General features: G+C 33.4%; 2 pseudogenes; one reads left to right on the plus strand and one right to left on the minus strand.

Annotated features, from left to right (window-relative positions):
- The first annotated feature begins 12636 nt into the window (after positions 1–12636).
- On the plus strand, positions 12637–13867 carry LOC112527518 (annotated as a pseudogene).
- Positions 13868–17928: 4061 nt separating this feature from the next.
- Positions 17929–19002, minus strand: LOC112527519 (annotated as a pseudogene).
- Positions 19003–22806: the final 3804 nt, after the last annotated feature.

Here is a 22806-nt window from a genome sequence, read left to right on the forward strand (position 1 = left end):
AAGACTATTAAAAAGACCAAGTCCACTTCCAATCATTTATAGGTCCAAACTTCCCTTGTAGGCTACAATTATGACCTCATATATAAAGTTCAACTTGAAAATATTATCATTTTAAGTACAAAATGTTTTCACCATTCTAGCTTAGTTCACCATTAAAAACTAAAAGGAAATAATATTTGAACACAGTTTAGGAGTGACAGCAAAATGTATTGATGAATAACATGTCAAAATATGAAATTAGCTACATGTAGAACCATAACTAATTAAGAAAACACATATAGCATCAAACTATAATGTAAAATGCTTGTGTATTGACTATGACTTCATGGAATGGCAAGTAAAATAGCAATTCAACTTAAATCAAGACACTTGGGTCCATAGAGTTAACCTGGCAAGACGAGTCTAGAGCAACTGTTTGGACAACTCATTGCATTTCTCAACAGTGTCTGGCTCCTGAATGTACTCTTTATTCTGCTTCACAGGTGCTTGTAGTGAGTAGTTCCATGCTTGGACAAAAATTATGATGCTTGAACTGCCTTAGATTGCAATTGCGTCAATTTTGATGCCATCCTATCTGCAATTGATGCCTATTGTGGTGAATTGAACATCCACATATGTGAACATGTGTTCATATGGTCACACATGTTCATCAAGGTTTCTTATGTTCACTTGTCTAAGTTTGTGATCATAACTGACCAAATTGTTCATTTATGTAGCTGGGGTTGACTTCTATGCAGTTTGAACCTAAACGGAAAGTGTGATGCAGTAGACTTGATTATTTGTAACTCTTTCCTAGAGGCAAGCTAAAAATGATTTGCCTGGATGAAAGTCTTATTTTCTTTTAACTTTATTCTATTGTTTCTTTTTTTTATTAGTTAATCCCGAATGAATACAAGCTATGGATTGCCTAGTGTACTGATGATTCCCTACACTAGCAAATTATATCCAAGTACATGTGAATGTGTTTTCATATGATGATATATGTAAATGTTCGGTAATATGGTTATGAATGTTCATATACGTGAATTTGTGTTCATTTGGTCACACATGTTCATCAGTTTTCATATGTTCATTTGTGTCAATATGTGTTCATAACTGACCCAATTGTTCATATATGTCAAATTCTTTTAATAATTTTCACCGGCGTTCATATCGTTCTATAATTAATTAGCTCTGGGATTGGTCAGTTTTTTTTTAGTTAGGGCCTTTGTTTGAAAATTTACTTCGAGCATTGTTCATCGAAAGTCTCTATTTTTTGCATATGTTCATGTTGAATGTTAGTTGGCATTCGGGTTGAATCCATATGCACACATGTGTTGATTTTTGGAATTAGATGCAATTACATGTGTTCATTGAATCTCAGTCATTATGATATTTAGTATTCCTGGTTGGCATTCGGGTTGAATCCATATGCACACATGTGTTCATTTTTGGAATTAGACGCAATTACATGTGTTCATTGAATCTCAAATCGTTATGATATTTATTATTCCACTCACTAAGATGACGTATACAAATGTAACCTCATCAAGGATAGATGTATGAACAAAGTCTAAAGTTATGGGTTCATTCAAACAAACAGGTATATTTGATGCATACATTTGGTAACATCTGAACAATATGGAGATATTGTCTTAATAACCCAGTAATCAATCAACAAATTGTATTTTTTTTTCTAACTATTAATTATTTATGAGTTCATATAAGGTGGTAGAAGATGATATCACGCAGAAAGAAGAACGTTCAACAAGATCCGGGAACAAACCTAAGCTAAACAGAAGGGAATACTTATTGGGTACATCAGAGACATGTATAACCGTGTCCTCATTAATTGGGAACGTTCTAAAAAATTAGGTCTAATAAAATCACTTAATGCCAATATCATGAACCGTGATTTTGTTTAGTTAATTTTTTACAAAATTTGTTCATGAATGTATACCTGCATCGGGACAGTGATTTCAAAGATCATGGCCAAATTGAAGTTCAGGGACTGGCAAAATTCACGAGGATGGATAAAATTTTGAAGAGTATCCACGGTAAGGAAGCAAGAGTTGTACAAAAGAATGCAAAAAGAAACTCAATTGGCATTAGAACCTTAACTTCTCCAAAGACGTTGTGGGAGACGATTAAGTCCATAAACCTTAACCAAAGGGCAGCCATTAAGGAGATGGGATTTGAGTCCTTACTAGATATGACTTTAGATGGGATTCCGTCGAAATTATGTTATTATGTCATGGAAATGTTAGACACATCTACTATGAACAAAAACTTGAGGGATGGAGTAATACCAATAACGGTCAAGTCGATACATGAGGTACTAGGACTGCCAATGGGAGGATTAGATTTGAATTGAATTGAACCATCCTCATGCAACGATGTAATCAACGTGGCATGGCGAAAACAATTTACTAAGGATAGGATGAGACCTAAATACGTCATGAACGTGGTTCATCAATCAGATGACGCCAGGGTGATGTTCAAGTTGAGTTTCCTTGTCATCATGGTCAATACGCTTGCCGAATGCAGCAGGGTGGGTGTTTGCATTTTACTTTTCCTGTCCCGTATTCATAGCTTAGAGATGATTCCTAGGATTGACTGGTACAAGTATATGTACGGTTGGATAGCATCAAGTATAAGCTGTTGGAAAAGAGACAACCTTTTATCATTCTACGCAGGCCCCTTAACGTGACGATAAGAACGTTGATCTCACATAATATGTAAATCAAGAATTGTATGTTTGTCATAAAAAATAACTACTTGATTTACTTTTTACAGTTGCTTTATGTGCAATCAACAAGGTGTGACACCATACACCTCATTTGAGGGCTTGGACCCTAGATCTCCTAAGGAGAAGACAGGACATCGAACTTAGTGGGGGGGGGATTTGGATATGCTCAATTGATATGTAATAACACCGTTGAGCAAGGAGAGTGCAACCAACACATTCAAGAGCGTAACTCAAGAGAAGACATTCATGAATCAAGTCAAGCTAATCAAGCACAAATTTAGGAAATAAGTAAGGAGGTAACTTCTAAACTTTGATGCTTTATTTTGGGGAAATGTTGGGATTGTTTGTTATGAATATAATTCCTTCTAGTTGATTAAAGGTTCATGCATGCCTAGATTTCTATAATGCTTGATCTTTAATGATTTGTTACAAAGGAATAAACCTGGTTGGGGTTATTAATAACATACAATGCATGTTTCAAATTCCTAAGAGCAGCGTGTCTACCGATTTCACTAAAAAAGGAGTAAATTGTAGCGTGTGAAAATATATTACTGATGACACTGTGTAGGCATCGTTGTCCTACATGTTCATCCATATTAGCTTGATCGATACCGAAAATCGTTACTACCGTGTTTTTTATGCGATTTAAGAACTCGTACAAGAATGAACATGGAAGATCAATGGTAAAATTTTTTTATTAATAATATGAACGCATATTTTTTGGGATTTGATTGTTTGTAACTCCCCATTTATTGTTTGGGGGTTACAAATGAACTCAATTTATTATAATACCCTTATAAGGGTAAAATGAACAAGACATAAAACTATAAGAATAATGGAATTTGATTGGTTGAGAGGGTTTTCAGAGTTCACACAAAATTGTTGGTTAACATTTGATCTTCCATATATATATAATAAAATTTGTTTTGGAAAAATAGGGTCATTCAAATAAGATAACCTTAATGACTTGATACTCATGAGTTGACACAATATAAGATCTGTTTTAGAAAAATAAGGTCATCCAAATAAGATAACCTTATGAGTCAAGCCTCATGAGTTGAAACAATGACTCTCATCATTTTTTCTTATACTTACCTCTTTATTTCAATCTCTCATCAATGTGAGATAATTCAAACTCAACCATAATTCATCAACACATCAATTCTCATGATGCCACCTCAATACTCCTAGTTATTTTTTTTAATATATATATATATATATATATGTATTTATAAATTAAGATTTGTTTTGAAAAAATATGATCATTCAAATAAGATAACCTTAATGACTCAAGACTTATGAGTTGACATTGACATAAGTAAGATTTGTTTTAGAAAAGTAGGGTCATCCAAATAAGATAACCTTATGCGTCAAGCCTCATGAGTTGAAACAATGACTCTCATTATTCTTTCTTATACACACTTTCTTATTTCAATCTTTCAATCTCTCACCAATGTGGGATACCTCAAACAAACTCAACTACAATTCATCAACACCTAAATACTCAATTCTCATAATGCCACCTCAATGCTCTTGGTTCTTCCTTTAATATATATATATACACACACACACATACATATATAGATTGAAGAAAATTACAAATTTTAAGACACAAAAAAACATTACAATTTGCATAAGTAGGTGTATGATAATGTAGTAGAGTAATAGAAACTCCACCTGATGAACGCAGTTGCGGAAAACATAAAGGATAAATTTTTCGATCTTTATCTTCTTTTTGATATAGAATGTTGTTGATGTGAGTTCAAACCAAAAATGCACTCGGACATTTAATCAAATTGTTTGTATTCGTGTGTAGGAACATATATAAGAACCAAAATTATAACAATCGAGAGAAAAAGGCATGAAGATATAAAATTATCATTCTCGGCAAAATTTCAGTGTACTAATCTTCTGCAATGAAATACGTAGTCCCAATTGAACTTGGGTGCATGTGAATGTTTTCAAAAACATAATCGATTGTTTTTTGAATGCTAAAGCTAAATGGTGATGAAGAGATTGAGAAATAAATAGATGGAAAGATTAAAATTAAAACAACCGAGAGAAAATGACATAAAAATATAAAATTACTATTCTCGTCAAATTTTCACCATACTAAGCTTCCAGTATGTAGTAATCCTAGTTGAACTTGAGTACACGTAAGAATGTTTTTGAGAACATAATCAATTGTTTTTTCATAGTCTTTTAACTTAATTAATATTTTAAAAAGAAAAAAAAAAGATAAATAATTTTCTAGCTTTTAAAAGATGCCATGTTATGTAATGGTATGGTTTTTTCTATAATATACATATATATTTTGATAGGTATCTTATTCGTACACAATGGGTTCTTTGATGATTCGTACAGATGGTATCTTCTTCGTACATAATGGTTTCTTATGCCAAAGAAACACACGCCTATCGTTGGAAAATTTCTACCCTAGCCGCCGCTCGTCTCCTTCACAGCTCGTCTCCTTCACTCCGCTGTTCGATTTTCGCAGAAGGTAATGCTTTCCTTCACTCGATTTCTCCATAGCCATCTTCTAGTTGTTCGATTTCTTGCTGTAATGTGTTTTCTAATAGCGGTTCGATTTCTTCTACTTGCTCGATTTTGACAGAGATGTTCTGATGCGATTTCTTCTACTTGTTCGATTTTGGCACAGATGTTCTAATGTGATTTCTTCTACTTGTTCGATTTTGACACAGATGTTGTTTGATTTTGACACAGATGTTCTAATGTGATTTCTTTACTTAAGCCAAACCCACTTTACTGCCATCTGATGTTATAGATGAAGAAGGTTGATACTAGTCATTTTCTGCTAGATTCTAATATGTGTATTAGTATATTATAAATGTATGAAAACTAAACTGAAAATAGTTTCTATATACATTCGGTACATGTTGCACAAATGAACTATTATCCTTGAATACACATTGTTTCACCATTGCACTAAATCATGACTACGAATTATTCACCTGTGTAACATCATGTTTCAACAGTGAACCATTAGTATTGAATAGATCATGTTTCACTAGTAAACTATTAGTATTAATAGATATCGAGTCACAAATGTGCAGACAAATAATTTAGACGATGGCTACAAGACTCGAGACCTTGGACAAATTATATCAAACTTTTTTGGTGTTTTTTCTTCATGCCATGGGCTTCAATGTACAAGAATTGAATTTCGTTATGTACAAGAATTTAGTTTCCTTAATGTATTGAACGAGTACATAACTAGTAGATTGTAATTCAAAGACTGTGTACAAATGTATTCATGCTTTTAAATACTCGATATAAAGTATGGTTGTTTTTGTCATGATATATTTTTAGCAACATAATTATTGCTGCAAAAAGATTAATATGATACATAGTGCTACATTTAATCCTTCGTTAAGTAGATTTTTTATTTTAATTGTTGGTAAATGTATTTATTATTAAGGTATAATGATGAAATATATTGTGTTGGTTTGGTTTTTACTTCAATACCATTTTTCTAAAATGTGGAATAGTTCTAAGAATACATTTATGTCTTTGCAATCACTACTATATTAATGGTAATCTTTCGCTAAAAGTCTTTCATGTGTTAAGGGATATGGTATTTGAGCTTCCATTTATCTATTAGGTTTTGACTTTAATATGTAAGAATGATGTATGATTAACAATTGAGTTTGCCTCATTCTTTTTGGTCTATTCTGTATGTTATAAAATTTTCCATTGTTGATGTATTTGGATTTTTCTTTCTTTAGAAGTTTGCACGCTCACCAAAAAAGATCATGGCTTCTATGGCAAGATTTGCCCGGTCATTTCGCACCCGGGGATCATTCAGCACCCGTGAATGGGTTGTTAATGTCAATAAGCTCGCTGACATTTCATGTGGATAATTTGTTATTTTGATTTTTTATTAATTAATGTCTTATAGAACTAATAACTAATGTTCTTATTTCTACACAAACCCAGTTAAGAGCATAACCATCCCATTCGTCCCGGTTAGACCAAAAAAATTGTTTGTTTTACGTCGCATGCTCAATACATTCAAAGGATTTGCCGGAGTTTTTTCCCCAGAAACTGGATGTTGCAAGGAGCATTATTCCGTTACCAGCTAACTCCTCAACACTCCACCATTTAAACCATCGGTGCATACACCTTGTGTCTTGTTTCGTGATATTACAACCGATGGGTTGATTCTCACAATTTGGTTGGCCGAAGCCACAAAGGAGAATATGAGTGTCTTCATCAATAACATCTTCCTTGTTACTGTAGTTATGCTAGGTGAGTCGGAAGCTAATATCATCCACTACCATGTAATGCTGCCATCTCACGTCTACAATCATTCTGATGTAAAGGCGACGTGCCCATGGTGTTTTGAATGTGTGCTTCACAAACATTAAAGAGGTGGAGATGATTGGTTTTTATGTAGAAATTGTAGGTTGATAGGATAGAGATGAACATATATATATATATATTTGATTCAAATGAACTTTGATGTAAATTGTTTTTGTGCATTCTATTACAAGGTGGGGAAGCTTATTTAGTTCTATGTCGATCCTTCCCTGTGCGTTAAATTGAAAAAATTAATTAAAGGGGTACACAGAATAATTACACAATAAAGTAACTAAATGAACTTCCCCACCTCATCTAGTTACTTTATTGTGTAACCTTTTATTTTATTTTTTTAAACCAACACGCCGGGAAGGATCAACATAGATTTAAATAAACTTCCCCACCTCATCAAGCTAGAATGCACAAAACAATTTACATATAAGTTCATTTGGATCAAATATATACGTTCATCTCTACCTTATCAACCTACAATTTCTACATAAAAACCAACCTTCTTCATCTCTTTAATGTTTCTGAAGCACACATTCAAAGCACCATGGATATATGCCGCCTTCACATCAGAATGTTTGTAGATGTGAGATGGCAGCATTACATGGTAGTGGAGGATATTAGCTTCCGACTTGGCTAACATAACTACAGTAACATGGAGGATGTTGTTATTGATGAAGATGCTGACATTCTTCTTTGTGGTTTCAGCCAACCAGATTGTGAGAATCAACCCATCGGTCATAAGGTTATGGAACAAAACACGAGTTGTATGCATCGAAAGTTTAAATGGTGGAGGTCTGTTGAGAAGTAAGCTGGGTAGCTGATGATGCTCCTTGCAACATCCAATTTTCTGGGGAAAAAACTCTGACAAATTCTTTGAATGTGTCGAGCATGCGACGTAAAATAAACGGTTTCTTTGGTGTAACCGGGACGAACGGGACGGTTATGCTCTTAACTGGGTCTGTATAGGAATAAGAACATTAGTTATTAGTTCTATAAGACATTAATTAACAAAAGTCAAAATAACAAATTATCCTTGTAGAATGTCAGCGAGCTTATTGACATTAGCAACCCATTCACGGGTGCTGAATGATCCCCAGGTGCTGAATGACCGGGCAAACCTTTCCATAGAAGCAATGATCTTTTTTGGTGAGCGTGCAAACTTCTGAAGAAAGAAAATTCCAAATACATCAACAAGGGGAAAATTTTATAACATACAGAATAGACAAAAAAGAATGAAACGAACTCAATTGTTAGGCTTACATCATATTTAAGTCAAAACCTAATAGATAAATGCTCAAATACCATATATATATTGGTTTTCTTTAACACATGAAAGGCTTTTAGCAAAAGATTACCATTAATATAGTAGTGTTGCAAAGACATATGAATACTTCAAACTATTCTTTGGAGTGTGATCATATGCAGACGAAGATGAACTGTTGTTACTGCTATTTGGAGTGGAAGGTGTGCTGCTGCCATTACTGTTTGGAGATGTAGAGCTAATTGGTAAGGTGATCTGCTTTGTTATCTGTGATTTTGAGCTGTTAATTCTAATATTTTTCAGATCCAAGTTCTTGCTAATCGAACTTTACATCCCTATTGATTATTACCTTGCCACTCACAGGGAACATTCTGTTTTGTTTCATTTAGGCAATGACTATGGTCTGTCTAGATTTTTATCTTTAACATCACATGTATCACCATCAAACACAACCTTATATTCACTCATCATCAATTGTGCAATACTTAACAGGTTATGGGCTAAATTAGGCACAAATTGCACATCATAAAGAAGTATGACATCACCTTGTTCAGCTTTGATGGCATTTTTACCTTTGCCTTTGACTTTCATTTGTTTGTCATCTCCAAGTCGAACTTCTCCCTTTTGAGTCTCATCGAGTTGCTTGAATAGTGACTTTGTTCCAGACATATGGTTTGAACATCCACTGTCTAGAAACCAAACTCCAGTAGTAGGATCTTGAGTTGTTGAACGAGTCATGAATAACCGCCTCTCTTCTTAGGCCTTTTCTAGTAAAATTTGCTTGAATCTGCTGCTCATCTCTTCTCTTTAACCAGCAATCAGCTTCTTTGTGCCCATTTTTCTTGCAACAATTACATTGGATGGTGCTCTTGTAATGTCATTGCTCATCTCCAAATTGGCCTCGTCCTCTACCACGACCAAATCCACGACCTTGGTAACCTCTTCTGCCGTGTCCATGACCTCCAAAAGTTCCCGACTTTCCCCTGAAAAGATGCTCCCCCTTTACTTAGAAAGCCTAAAAACACATAAAAACCTCATCTGGTTTTTCATTAGATTTTTCAATTCTCCCTTCATGGGCTATCAAAGAACTCATCAATCCATCACATCTATAATCTGATGAGTCTTTGACTCTTCAATGGTAGCAACAACATGATCAAAATTCTGGGTTAAACTTCTTAACACCTTACTTATTGTCGTCTCATTGGTAACAGTTTCATCATAAGACTTCATTTGGTTGACAATCCCTGACACCCTTGATAAAGAATCTATCACAGACTCTTTATCTTTCATAGTTAGAGTTCCAAATCACGACAAAGGGTCTTCAATTTAACAGTAATTACCTTCTTATATCCCATACACTCCTATTTTAGGATCTCCCAAGCTTAATGAGAGGTGGTCACTGCTGCAATTCGAGGAAAAAAAACATCATCCAGTGCAAATTGGATGAAGACAGTGCCTTTGCGTCCTTCTTTTGAGTCTCTTGCAACTGCTGATCTGCTTTGGTCGTTGCTCGGTTTGGCTCCACCATATCCTGACTCTACCAAATCCCATAATTCTTGGAACTTGAACATGGTCTTCATTTTAAGACTCCAAAGATGATATTTTTCTCCCTTAAAAACTGGAATTAAGGGTTGAGCCGAAGGGTTTGTACCAGTGCTTGCCATGGATGGAAGTTTCTACACTCTTGGTTGTGTTTGACTCTCCATTGGACCTCACTTGGTACTTTGAGTTAGGGAAACTGCATGCGTTCTCCTATCTTAAAGATAGCTCTGATACCAAACTTGTTGGAATAATTTTGCAATACAGGAGGTTTTATTGTTTCAGTTTCTTACTTTATAGGGTTTATGTTGCTTTTGTAAGCCTATTTAAAGATGAAATAGAAGACTCCCAAAACTAAAATAACAGACTTTAAAGACAGAATTAAAAGACTAGTAACTCCAGATCAGTTATGTGTTTTGAATCAGTCTTCAACAAATTTTGTCATACCTACGTAAAGGTGATCAGATGCATCGTTATGGAACTTGTCCTACTCCTATCCTCCTGTTCTAGTTGTCTGTTGTTTCTTTTCATCTACCACTGCAGTGTGACATTATTCCAGTTTGTTCAAGTTTTTATGTCAATTGAGTAGATTTTTGCTAATAACTGTTCTTGCAAAACTAGGCTGCTAGGAAATCCGCTCCCAAAAATAAAGGAGTGAAGAAGCCTCACTGTCTGTGAGGATCCTTACTGTTATTGTCACTGAAGATGAGAAAGAGAATGTCATGGAATATTCATTGTCTTCTTTACATACTCTCAACACCATCTAATCATTACAACAAAACTAGGGTTATAGGGCGCAAAAATGTTAAGTGTCCCAATAGATTGCTTTATAGGACTTAAGTTAAATGGGACCAAACGATAAAGTGTCATATCTTAAGGTGATGCAATAAGTTTATAGGATGTTTTGGGTGTCTTAACAAGCTTTTTAGAACATTTTTTAAACAAAGTGTTATATTAGTCATTTTATAGGACGCTATTTGAAATGTGTTATAAAAGGATTTGCTTATGGTGATTACATATATGATATAGGTCAGTCATGTTACCCTTAGAAAAAAAGTGATTATGCACAGGAAAGGTAAACGATCTACCTATTCAAGGTATTCGGAAGCCCAAAATAACCAAAGAAGCAAGTAGATATTTGGAAAAATTTTCCATTTATTGAATTCTTGTAGCATATCATTGTTTTATGCACTAGGACAAATCACTCTTGAGATGCTATAACGAAATCCATGAGGCATGTTAAATGTCAAAATTTTACTGTAATAACTTGATATATGTTTGCATGTAAGTGTGGTATAATTTATAAGATTTGAGGCAAAAATCATTGAAGATTTCTATTAATGTCTCTAAAGATGCAGATGTATCAAGAAAGGCAACAAATGGTGGCTACGTACAGTGAAGATTCCTTCAAAAGGCAAGCATGCTGTCTGGAACAGAGCAAGCCGTTTCTCGTTGGAGCATGGTAACGAGTACTTTTATGTTAATCTCTTGCCTGATGAATGTGCGCGTCTTATTTTGTTCGAGCAGAAACCGCATGTGGTATACTGCTGCTAGTAGTAAATATATACGCATGCTTCAAGTTGGGCGGGGGACATTTTGGGAAGATATATATGACTTACTTGTGTAACCTTACAAATTGCATAGATATATATGACTTGTGTAATTTCAGCTGCTCACATGCAACTCGGATACTACTTGCAACTTTTGTGCAGTAATTCCACATTCAAGGTATCCGCCTTGCATAAGCTGACTTGAAGTCGCATACACAAGACATGGGGTTTGAGTGTCATAACACAATTTGGTTTATAAAACGTCTAAATTTCTAAGGGGCTGTTTCTCCAAAGCTTAGCGGTAAAACTCTCGGTCATTGTTATCGCTATTACCGGGTAAGATTCTCAATTATTGTCATGTTCATTAGATAAGGTAAGGTGACCCGGTAAGCACTTACTAGGTAAGTTATAACTCTCATTTTGAGCGTAATTTACACATTACTTGTGTGAGATTTTCTTCCATTTCAGTTGTATTTCCTCTTTATGTGTTCATGTTTCTTCCTTTTATCAATTTAATTTTTTACGTGGAGCTGTTGAGTACGTTTTATTGTTATATGCATCATTTTTGGGTTAAATGTTGGAATGCGAAATGTGCCTACCGTGTGGAGAGGGGGGGAGGTTAATTTGAGGACGAAGATAAGAATATAATTTTTGCATTTAATCTTATGCTTATTTAAACTAGATTAGGGCAATACTGAAGGACAAACTCTTAATAGAAAGGAAGATTTAGATTAAGAAATGGATAAGGAATGAAAATATGGAAAGATTTTTTTGAAGATTTTGAAAAGATCACTTGGTATTACTATCATTTTATTACTTGTAGTGATCATAATGTTGACATGTAGTTGCACCATTACTGTGGGAATTTTGTGCCCACTATGTGGACACATACGAGTAAACATTTACTAAAGGACCCCTAAGTGTTTTAATATAGGACTTCAGTTTTTTATACATACAAACAATAAAGTGTTATATTTAAAAGTCTTACAATAGGGTCAAATGACACTTTGGGCTTAATAAGTTTTTTAAAACATTTATAAAATAAAACGTCATGTTAGTTATTTTATAGGAACATAACTGTCTTAGAAAAAGACAAGTTTATAGGATACTTCTAAAAATGTCTTATAAAATAGCCAATACGGTGGTTTACTTTTAAATATATTTCTGTTATAGTGTTATTTGAGTGTGATTAAATTTCTGAAAAATAAATATTAATTGGTATAAAAATGAATAGGGAAGGTAATTCAGAATTAAAAAATTAGTGAAAGAAAATAACAAAAAGCAGTGCAAGTAAAGGTGTATAAAGTTTGGGCTTAATCGGTACTAAAAAGATTGGTGTTTTTAGTTTCTATTAGGGTATCAAACTTTTAAAAATTTATCCGTTATAGCATTGGATAACCTGTTACTTTTTTAATATGTTTTTCTTTGTTGACGTGTCAAACTTAAAATGACATGGAAGCCACATAGAATAACCTATTACACAAGGGATAACTTACATGTCATTTAGAAAAAAAATCTAATTTAAAGATAAAATTTAAAACGGAAAAAAGTCTTTCTCTGATCGATTCCTAAAACCCTTCTCTTCTATGGGAAGGAATTGCCAGTTATGGGTGACGGTAGTAGTATCAACAACAACAATGTTGGTGGTGGAGAACTTATAATCCTCCTACACTCAAAGCATTGTAGCAACAAAATCGATTGAAGGACAGAAGTTACTTTTCGAAGAAGAAATTCAATCATGGTGGTAAATTAGTCTCTTTTGCTCTGAGGAACGCCACATCGTTTCACATTCGTGCAAAGAAAGCAGGAGGCATCACATCCTTGGTTTCTCCATGCCTTGTTACACCTGTCGTGCTTCCCACACCAAATTTTTCTCCATCGAGGGAGGTTTTAGTCGACATGGCGAAAGAAGAATGGGGTGTCGATGGGTATGGTTCTATGAAAGGCTTAATTAGGCTTAGGTCGCCTGGGAATGAAGCCGATGTAGCTGAAGATGAGGAGGATGAAGAGGGTGGGTCGAGTGAGAGCAATGTGGAGGAACATCAAGAGGTAGAGAGACGAATGGATCATGACTTGAGCATATTTGAGATGATTTATCCAAATTATGGTATTGTATATCATACTAGTTATCATTTGGAGAACACGGTTGATGATCAAGACACCTATATAGCTCAGTTAGAAGAAGAGAACCTGATATTGAAAGAAAGATTATTCTTCATGGAAAGGGAATTTGATAACTTGAGGACAAGGTTGTAGTCTTTGGAAAGGCAGGGGAGAGAAACACAAGTATTCATTGAAGAGGTTGTGGAGAATGATTCTGAGCATGAAAGCGAGAATCGTGGTTATGGTAGGTCAATGGAGGAAAATATGGAAGAGAACAATGAAGGAAATGAGTATGCTGAAGCCATGAAGGATAGTAACAGAGAGGTTGAACAGAAAGAATCTAATGAATACTGAAAAGGGTGCAGAGACCATGGAAGAACGTATTTATAAAGACAAAGTGGTAAAAGGTGTAGCAGATGTTGATATAGAAGATGATATTCTGAGAAAAGGAAGAAAACATAAATGTGGATCTTGGAGCTAAAATGGAAGATGATGATAGGACAATTGAAGTAAACCCATATAGGAGCAAGGTAGAACGATCTATTCCAGTAAAGGATGAAACAGTTTCAGGGAGGTAATGAATGAATGGTAGGAAGTGGAGGTGTGTTAATAGGAAGCTAACACAGAAGTTTTTGTGGAAATCCAAGTAGAATGGAAAACAGGCAGAGGGTTGGTTGTCTTTAAGTTGTGAATTTGGTGGTCTTTTTCGGGGCAGGGTGAGAGATGATGATAAAGTGGGGTGTATGTGCAGCAGGTACTTACATATGGTATGCTTCTAAACCTTGGGATTTTGAAATCTATACACGTGTAAATCTAATGCTTTTAGATGATATTTTCATTCCATGTTTTCAAATGGGGATTACTTCTTTTGAAACATTTGGGGGTGGGTTCTTCATCATTCAAATTACAAAACTGAAAATTGAATGATATTATGTTTATGAACCTACCAATCAAGTGTTGTATTGTTTTTGTTGATTTTGAAATTGAATGAAAGTAAACCTGCCAGATCAACAATTCACTTTTAACAAGAAGTTTGATTGGTGTTTTCTAACAAGTATCAATTTGATTGCTGGGTATTGAATTATAATAGTTTGAAATAAATTTAAAGGTAGGGATGTGGGTTTAAACTTTATACGTTGTTTTAATGGCATAAATTATTTGAAATACATATGCGATATCAGTCTCTTGGCTAAAAATTCAACAAGGTAGTCAAGAGTATCCATAATCAAGTCAATTTCTTTTGGGTTCACAAAGGGGTGTTAAAAAGGTAACGTGAAATCTTGGAGTTTCATACTAATTTTTCTTTTTCATTTCATAAGAAACATAATAAGAGAATCAAGTAAGGTTCTGTTAGACCCAAAATTGATTAGAAATCCAGACATTGTTCGACAGTTGAATTTTTGAATGTGTTAAAAATAGATGGTAATATAATCTAATTAAAATAAAAATTGATGTTTTTATAAATTCAACAATATAATATTTTGAGGGATAAAATATACAATTATATATATTCATACGTTTATTAGCTTAAAAAAATTAGTGATTCAGATTCAGATTTATGACATTTGTCAGTTTACAAAACAAACAGTCTTAATGATTCAGATTTCAGACTTCACTGTCACCTCTTATAAATCAGAAGTGAAATAAGACTTCAGACTTCAACACCTCTTAATAAATAAATGCAGCCTTAGATTGAAAAAGTTTTTCCAATGGACTTTTAATTTATTATTTATCGTAAATGAGTGAAGCATTACACATAGTATGCCCGTCCCCCATCAGCGTATAAGGGTTGATGTGTTGTTCCTTTAACAGCAAGTCATGTGTTTAATGCATGTCACTATATTTAGACACTTGTCACCTCAGGATAAGACAAACATATTTCACTAACTAATATTCAATACGATAGTTTTCATGTTGACCCACTTTGGCTTCTTCCTAGCTCTCTTCGACTCACTAAAGTTTTGGGTTACGATAACATATGCATAACAAAATTCTAATATTTTTGTAACCCAAACTAGGAATCAGCCAAAACATAGTAGATGGTTTCGCATTAAAAATGTACCATTTCTTTAGCAGATACCTTGATGAAGTTTTTGAATCTTACGGCAAATAATGGTTCATCGTCTCCACTATCTCCACACTAACCATTCAAATCCTTTCACGTTAACAAAAAAGACCGGTTAAAAAAGACCTAGAATAAAGCCCAAAAACCTGTCCTTTGGTTGATCAAAAATCAGTCTGATGAAAGCCTGAAAAGGCCATGTCAAAGCCCGAAAAACCTGATCAATACCTGTTACTTTTACCCCAATTATTTATTATATTAAAATAATATCAAAACAACAATTTGTGGTCATCAATAGTGAAATTAATGTAAGAAAAAAAATTATAGAATATTTTAAAGATATTCCCCCATTTTTCTTGTGATGTTGACTTTAAACCGAACATGCAACACAAATGGAGTTGATGGTTTATTAAAAGGAATATTAGATGTTTTATAAGATATGAATTTTTTTTAAGATGAAAAGATAAAAATTAAAATGTCAAAATAATTAATTAGTTTATAATATCATCATTTAACTAATTTTTATTTTTATATATTTAATTGATTTACAATAAAATGAAAATCCAAGATATTTTTTTAAAGGATAAAATGTGCGAAATAGCAACATATTTTTACAGATTTTCTTATTATAGCATTCTAATTTCAGTTTTTCTTATTACAACAATGTACTTTTAAAATATTTTTTATTAGAGCATTATACTTTCAAAAATTTAACCGTTATAACATTGGTAACCTTTTAAATTAAATTTACATATTATACTAGGTTTTTTTGCCACCTCATCGTCCTGTAGGCTGTCTACATATACGATGGTGCTGACATGACATTTCTTATTATAACATTGTACTTACAAATTTACTTTATTATAACATCACCAATTTCTATTACAACATTGTATTTTTAATTTTAATAATTTTATCATTTAAATATTGTAAATACAACTGATATATAAAACTAGTATGAAACTCGAAGATTTCACATATAGTGAGAAGTGTCACCATATACGCTATACGCTATGAAACTCGAAGATTTCACATAAGATTTCACCTAAGGTGACAAGTGTCCAAATATGGTGACATGCATTAAACGCAAGACTTGTTGTTAAAGGAATAACACATCAACCCTTATACGCTGATGGGGGACGGACATACTATGTGTAATGCTTCACTCATTTACAATAAATAATAAATAAAAAGGCCATTGGAAAAACTTTTTCAATCTAAGGCGGCGTTTATTTATTAAGAGGTGTTGAAGCCTGAAGTCTTATTTCACTTCTGATTTATAAGAGGTGACGATGAAGTCTGAAATTTGAATCATTAAAACTGTTTGTTTTGTAAACTGACAAACGTCTGAAGTCTGAAGTCTGAATCTGAATCAATAATTTGTTTTTTTTGAAGCTGACAAACTTCTGAATATGTATAATTGTCTATTTTATCCCTTAAAATATTATACTGTTGAATTTATAAAAACATCAAATTTTAGTTTAATTAGATTATACTAACATCTATTTTTAACACATTCAAAAAGTCAAATGTCGGGCAGTGCCTGGATTTCTAATTAATGTTGGGTCTAACAGAACCTTACTCGATTTTCTTATTATGTTTTTTATGAAATGAAAAAGAAAAATTAGTATGAAACTCCAAGATTTCACGTTACCTTTTTAACACCCCTTTGTGAACCCAAAAGAAATTGACTTGATTATGGATACTCTTGACTACCTTGTTGAATTTTTAGCCAAAAGACTGATATCGCATATGTATTTCAAATAACTTATGACATTAAAACAACGTACAAAATTAAAACCCACATCCATACCCTTAAATTTATTTCAAACTATTATAATTCGATATCCAACAATCAAACCGTTACTTGTTAGAAAAACACCAATCAAACTTCTTGATGGAAGTGAATTGTTGATTTGGCAGGTTTACTTTCATTCAATTTCAAAATCAACAAAACCAATACAACACTTAATTGGTAGGTTCATAAACATAATATCATTCAATTTTCAGTTTGTAATTTAAATGATGAAGAACCCACCCCCAAATGTTTCAAAAGAAGTAATCCCCATTTGAAAACATGGAATGAAAATATTATCTAAAAGCATTAGATTTACACATGTGCATAGATTTCAAAATCCCAAGGTTTAGAAGCATACCATATGTTAGTACCTGCTGCACATACACCCCACTTCATCATCATCTCTCACCCTGTCCCTAAATACAGAAAAAGACCACCAAATTCACAACTTAAAGATAACCAATCCTCTACTTGTTTTCCATTCTACTTGGATTTCCACACAAACTTCTGTGTTAGCTTCCTATTAACACACCTCCACTTCCTACCATTCATTCATTACCTCCCTGCAACTGTTTCATCCTTTACTGGAACAAACCCTTCTACCTTGCTACTATCTGGGTTTACTTCAATTGTCCCATCATCATCTTCCATTTTAGCTCCAAGATCCACATTTATGTTTTCTTCCTTTCTCAGAATATCATCTTCTATATCAACATCTGCTACACCTTTTACCACTTGTCTTTATAAATACATTCTTCCATGGTCTCTGCACCCTTTTCAGTATCATTAGATTCTTTCTATTCAACCTCTTTGTTACTATCCTTCATGGCTTCAGCATACTGATTTCCTTCATTATTTTCTTCCATATTTTCCTTCATTGACCTACCATAACCACGACTCTCGCTTTCATGCTCAGAATCATTCTCCACAACCTCTTCAATGAAGACTTGTGCTCCCCTCCTTTGCCTCTCCAAAGACTACAAACTTTTCCTCAAGTTATCAAATTCCCTTTCCATAAAGAACAATCTTTCTTTCAATATCAGGTTCTCTTCTTCTAACTGAGCTATATAGGTGTCTTGATCATCAATCGTGTTCTCCAAATGATAACTACTATGATATGTAATACCATAATTTGGATAAATCATCTCAAATATGCTAAAGTCATGATCCATTCGTCTCTCTACCTCTAGATGTTTATCCACATCGCTCTCACTCGACCCACCCTCTTCATCCTCCTCATCTTCAGCTACATCGGCTTCATTCCCAGGCAACCTAAGCCTGATTGAGCCTTTCATAAAACCATACCCATCGACACCCCATTCTTCTTTCGCTATGTCGACTAAAACCTCCCTCGATGGAGAAAAATTTGGTGTAGGAAGCACGACAGGTGTAACGGGGCATGGAGAAACCAAGGGTGTGATGGCTTCTGCTTTCTTTGCACGAATGAGAAACGATGTGGTGTTCCTCGGAGCAAAAGGGGGATAATTTACCACCATGATTGAATTTCTTCTTTGAAAAGTATCTTCTGGCCTTCCATCGATTTTGTTGCTGCAATTCCTTGAGTGTAGGAGGATTATAAGTTCCTCCACCACCAACATTGCTGTTGTTGATACTACTACCGCCACCCATAACTAGCAATTCCTTCCCATGAAAGAGGAGGAGGGTTTTAGGAATCGATCAAAAGAAGTAAGACTTTTTAAATTAATTTTTTTAAATGACATGTAAGCTATCCCGTGTGTAATAGGTTATCCTATGTGGCTTCCATGTCATTTTAAGTTTGATACGTCAACAAAGAAAAATCTGTTCAAAAGGTAACATGTAATCCAATGCTATAACAAGTAAATTTTTGAAAGTACAATGCCCTAATAAAAAATATTTTAAAAGTACATTGTTGTAATAAGAAAAGAACTAAAGACAGAATGCTATAATAAGGAAATTTGTAAAAATAGATTGTTATTTTCACGCATTTTACCCTTTATTTTATATCAGATTATAATTAATTAGTATATGTGTTTTCTTATAAATATTTTTAATTGTTATGATTTATTTTCTTTTCTTTCCTTTCCTTTCATATTTACAAGAAATTTTTTGGGATTCTTTTTCTCCCTCCAGAAATGTTCGAGAACAAGAGATATTTTTTCCAGTTCTTCTTACTTCACTCTTCTTTCTCTCTTTGAAAAAAAGGAGTCGAGAACACATCCTAATGACTTTGCCACTAATACGTTATGAATTTTAGAGCCAAAGTTGAGATATAATTTGAATAAGAATATTTATTAAAAATAATAATTATATATCTGAATCACTAACATAAACTAAATATCGGACAATTTTGTGTAATTAAATGATATATGTGGTGATTATAATGAAATCATATTTTATGTAATTGAATTTATAAGAGAATATGAAATTGTTAGTTAATTTATAACACAGGCTAGCAGCTGTGACATGCACACTCGTATAAGTTAACTAGAATCCGAAATCACTGGATGGCGCCATATGTTAGAGGTCAAGAGGGCCGCGTCCCCTTGAGGTCGAGTTCCAAGGGGCAACGTGAAAGCTCTGAAGATTTTATATAGAGAAATGCTCGGGAAAATCGATCTACTGAGTGTCCTAAGTGAAACTCTGTTCTGAGTTTTATCTAAAAGCTTTTACTTCTCAGGTGTTTCTGAGTTGCATCTGTGTAAGCAGTTTGTAACTGTTGTGCAGTTAGCTGCACGTTAATTATTCCAACAATTTTTTTATTTAGTATAGAACTGGTTACGATTTTTCTAAGTTTATTTTGTTAGAATCGCTACAAAAAATTAAAATTATCCTCAAGTTGGTTTCGTGATATTAATATAAGAAAAGAACGAAATACAAACATATATTTTCTTTTTGTGTATAAAGCTGGATTGAAGCTATAATGACTACATATAAGGTACAATAGCGTATTGCAATTTCAAGAGTCAAATGTAGACCGAGTTCTTTTTTTTGTTAAACTCAATTCAAATTACCAATTTACGATTACACCGGTTTTAGAGTAAGTTATGTTTTTAGTCCCCGTGGTTTGTTAAAAATTGTAGATTTCAGCTTTGTGGTTTCAAAATCATGGTTTTCATCCATATGGTTTGTAATTCATTTCTATTTTCGTTCTTGAGGCCAAAACGTTACTTTTAAGTATAAAAGAATAAAATAAAAATAGATTGTAAATCATAGAGACGGAAAAAACAATAAATTTTAAATCATAAGGATGAAAATGGTAATAAATTATAAACAATAGATATGAAAATTATAATTGCAAAATTAGAAATATGAAATTGAAAACGTAATTTACACTTAGTTTTAATTTAGATTATTTTGTAGTTTTATTATTAAAAACATATTTAAGATATTTAGTAAATTAAATCTTTTAATTAAAAGATAGGTAATAATTTTTGGTTAGAAAATTTAAGAACCACTCTTGTATGCAGCCACTCATGAGTACTAAAAATGAAAAATAGTTGCAAGGTGTTATTTATTTATTTATTATTATTATCTTCTTTTGATTTTCGTCCTTCTGGTTGAAGAAAGATTGTGATTTTCGTTCTTGTAGTTTTGAAGTTGAGATTTTCCTCTCTATAGTTTCTAATTTTTGAAGTCATCACATCATAACAAACATATATCAACTTGATCAAAACTCAGATTTTACATTCTGTTGATTATGTCACATTTATTCTGGTATACATCTTTTCTTGTTTTGCCACCATTATGCTAAAATACATCTCTTCTGATTATGTCACCCTTATATCAAAATACACTTTCTCCGGATTATGCCACCTTTATCTCAAAATACACTTCTCCGGATTATATCATTCTTATTCCAATCATTTGATATAATCATATCAAAATATCAAATTATGCTAAACATATGTAAAGAACCCTACAGTTTCAATTCAACACTGTAAGATGAAAGTTTGTAAATAAACTCACATTGAATGCATAGAGATATGTAGATATGATGATGAAAATCAATAACAAATATTTAGATTAAATTCACATAATCAACTACTTCCTTTCCTTCTTCGACTGCTTCAGTTTTTTTAAACTTAATGAATACACATGAAGTTTTCTCCTCTCTTTTTACCCACTAACTATCCCAATGAGATAAAATAACTTATCTCATAATAACAAACATAATCTAATAAGAGACGGTGGAGGTTTTAAATTATTTATGCATATTAACAAATCAACCCCCCTTAACTGGCGACATAAGTAGTCACACCACAGAACCTTCAGCGATATCGAAAATAGAACCTTCATCCTTATTCCAGTGTCAGCGATCAAATGAATATTTTTGAACAAGATTAGTTTTTGTCTTGTCCTTCTACACACAAAAGCCGAATCCATACCTCTCAAAGTAAAGTACTATACGGAGTCACTCTGCTATCTCCAAGCGTGCTTATCTACTTTGTGAAAGACTACTGTTTATATATGGCCAAAGATTGTATATCTGCAACAAAGAACAACCTCATCTCTTAAATATTGCCACGTGCTTTATACCTTTTGAATTGTATTTAATGCAATGTGTATAAATAGCTAAGTAGTTCTTTCTTCTCAGCAATATTCTCTAACCTCAATCCAAGCTTCCTTGCCTTGAAGATCTTACCCAAGAAGATACTCCTCCCTTTAACTCTTTATCTAAGAGAAAGATATCCACTCTAACAAGTAAAGAGCACAATACTTCTTAACCTATTTATTATAGCAAGTCTTTTCTTTATTGCTATCTGTAACTTGTGTGTTTCTTTGATTGTTTAGATAAGTTATGTATCTTATCTTTTTCGCAAATAATTTATAAAAATATGTATTGATCTCTTTTATCAATATATGTTTTTTTTAAAAGTGAAAGCTGTTGTGTTTGTATTCATCCCTCCCCTTCTACAAACGGTTACATATAAACTCTTGTAGATCCGGCTGGGACCAACAAGTGGTATCAGAGCAATGTTTGTTTTAGTGCTGTCTTGTTGTTTTATTGGCGTTTTATTATCTCTTCTTTCTAGATAATTTATTTACCTCTCAAATGGCTTTGCAAAACATAAGCACAAACTTTCACGATAATGGCTCTCTTGCCAAACCTTCCCGGTTCATCAGAGACAACTTCAATCTCTGGAAGAAGCGAATGTCTCTCTTCTTGGAATATGTGGATCCCGAGATTCCACACTACATTGAAAATGGACCTTATGTTCCATTTGAAGTTTCTCTACCAGTTCCTGCTACTGCTACAACTGTTGCAATTCCTGAACGATAGATTCCGAAGCTTTTTCATCAGTGGGGTGACAAAGACAAGAAAAAAATGACTTTAGATACCCATGCGAGATCTATAATAACCATGGCTCTTCCTGGCGAGGTTCTTCTTCTTCTTCTTCTTCTTCTTCTTCTTCTTCTTCTTCTTCTTCTTCTCCTTCTCCTTCTCCTTCT

This window comes from Cynara cardunculus, assembly GCF_001531365.2.
Source record: "Cynara cardunculus var. scolymus isolate 2C chromosome LG 15, CcrdV1, whole genome shotgun sequence".
NCBI lineage: Eukaryota > Viridiplantae > Streptophyta > Magnoliopsida > Asterales > Asteraceae > Cynara > Cynara cardunculus.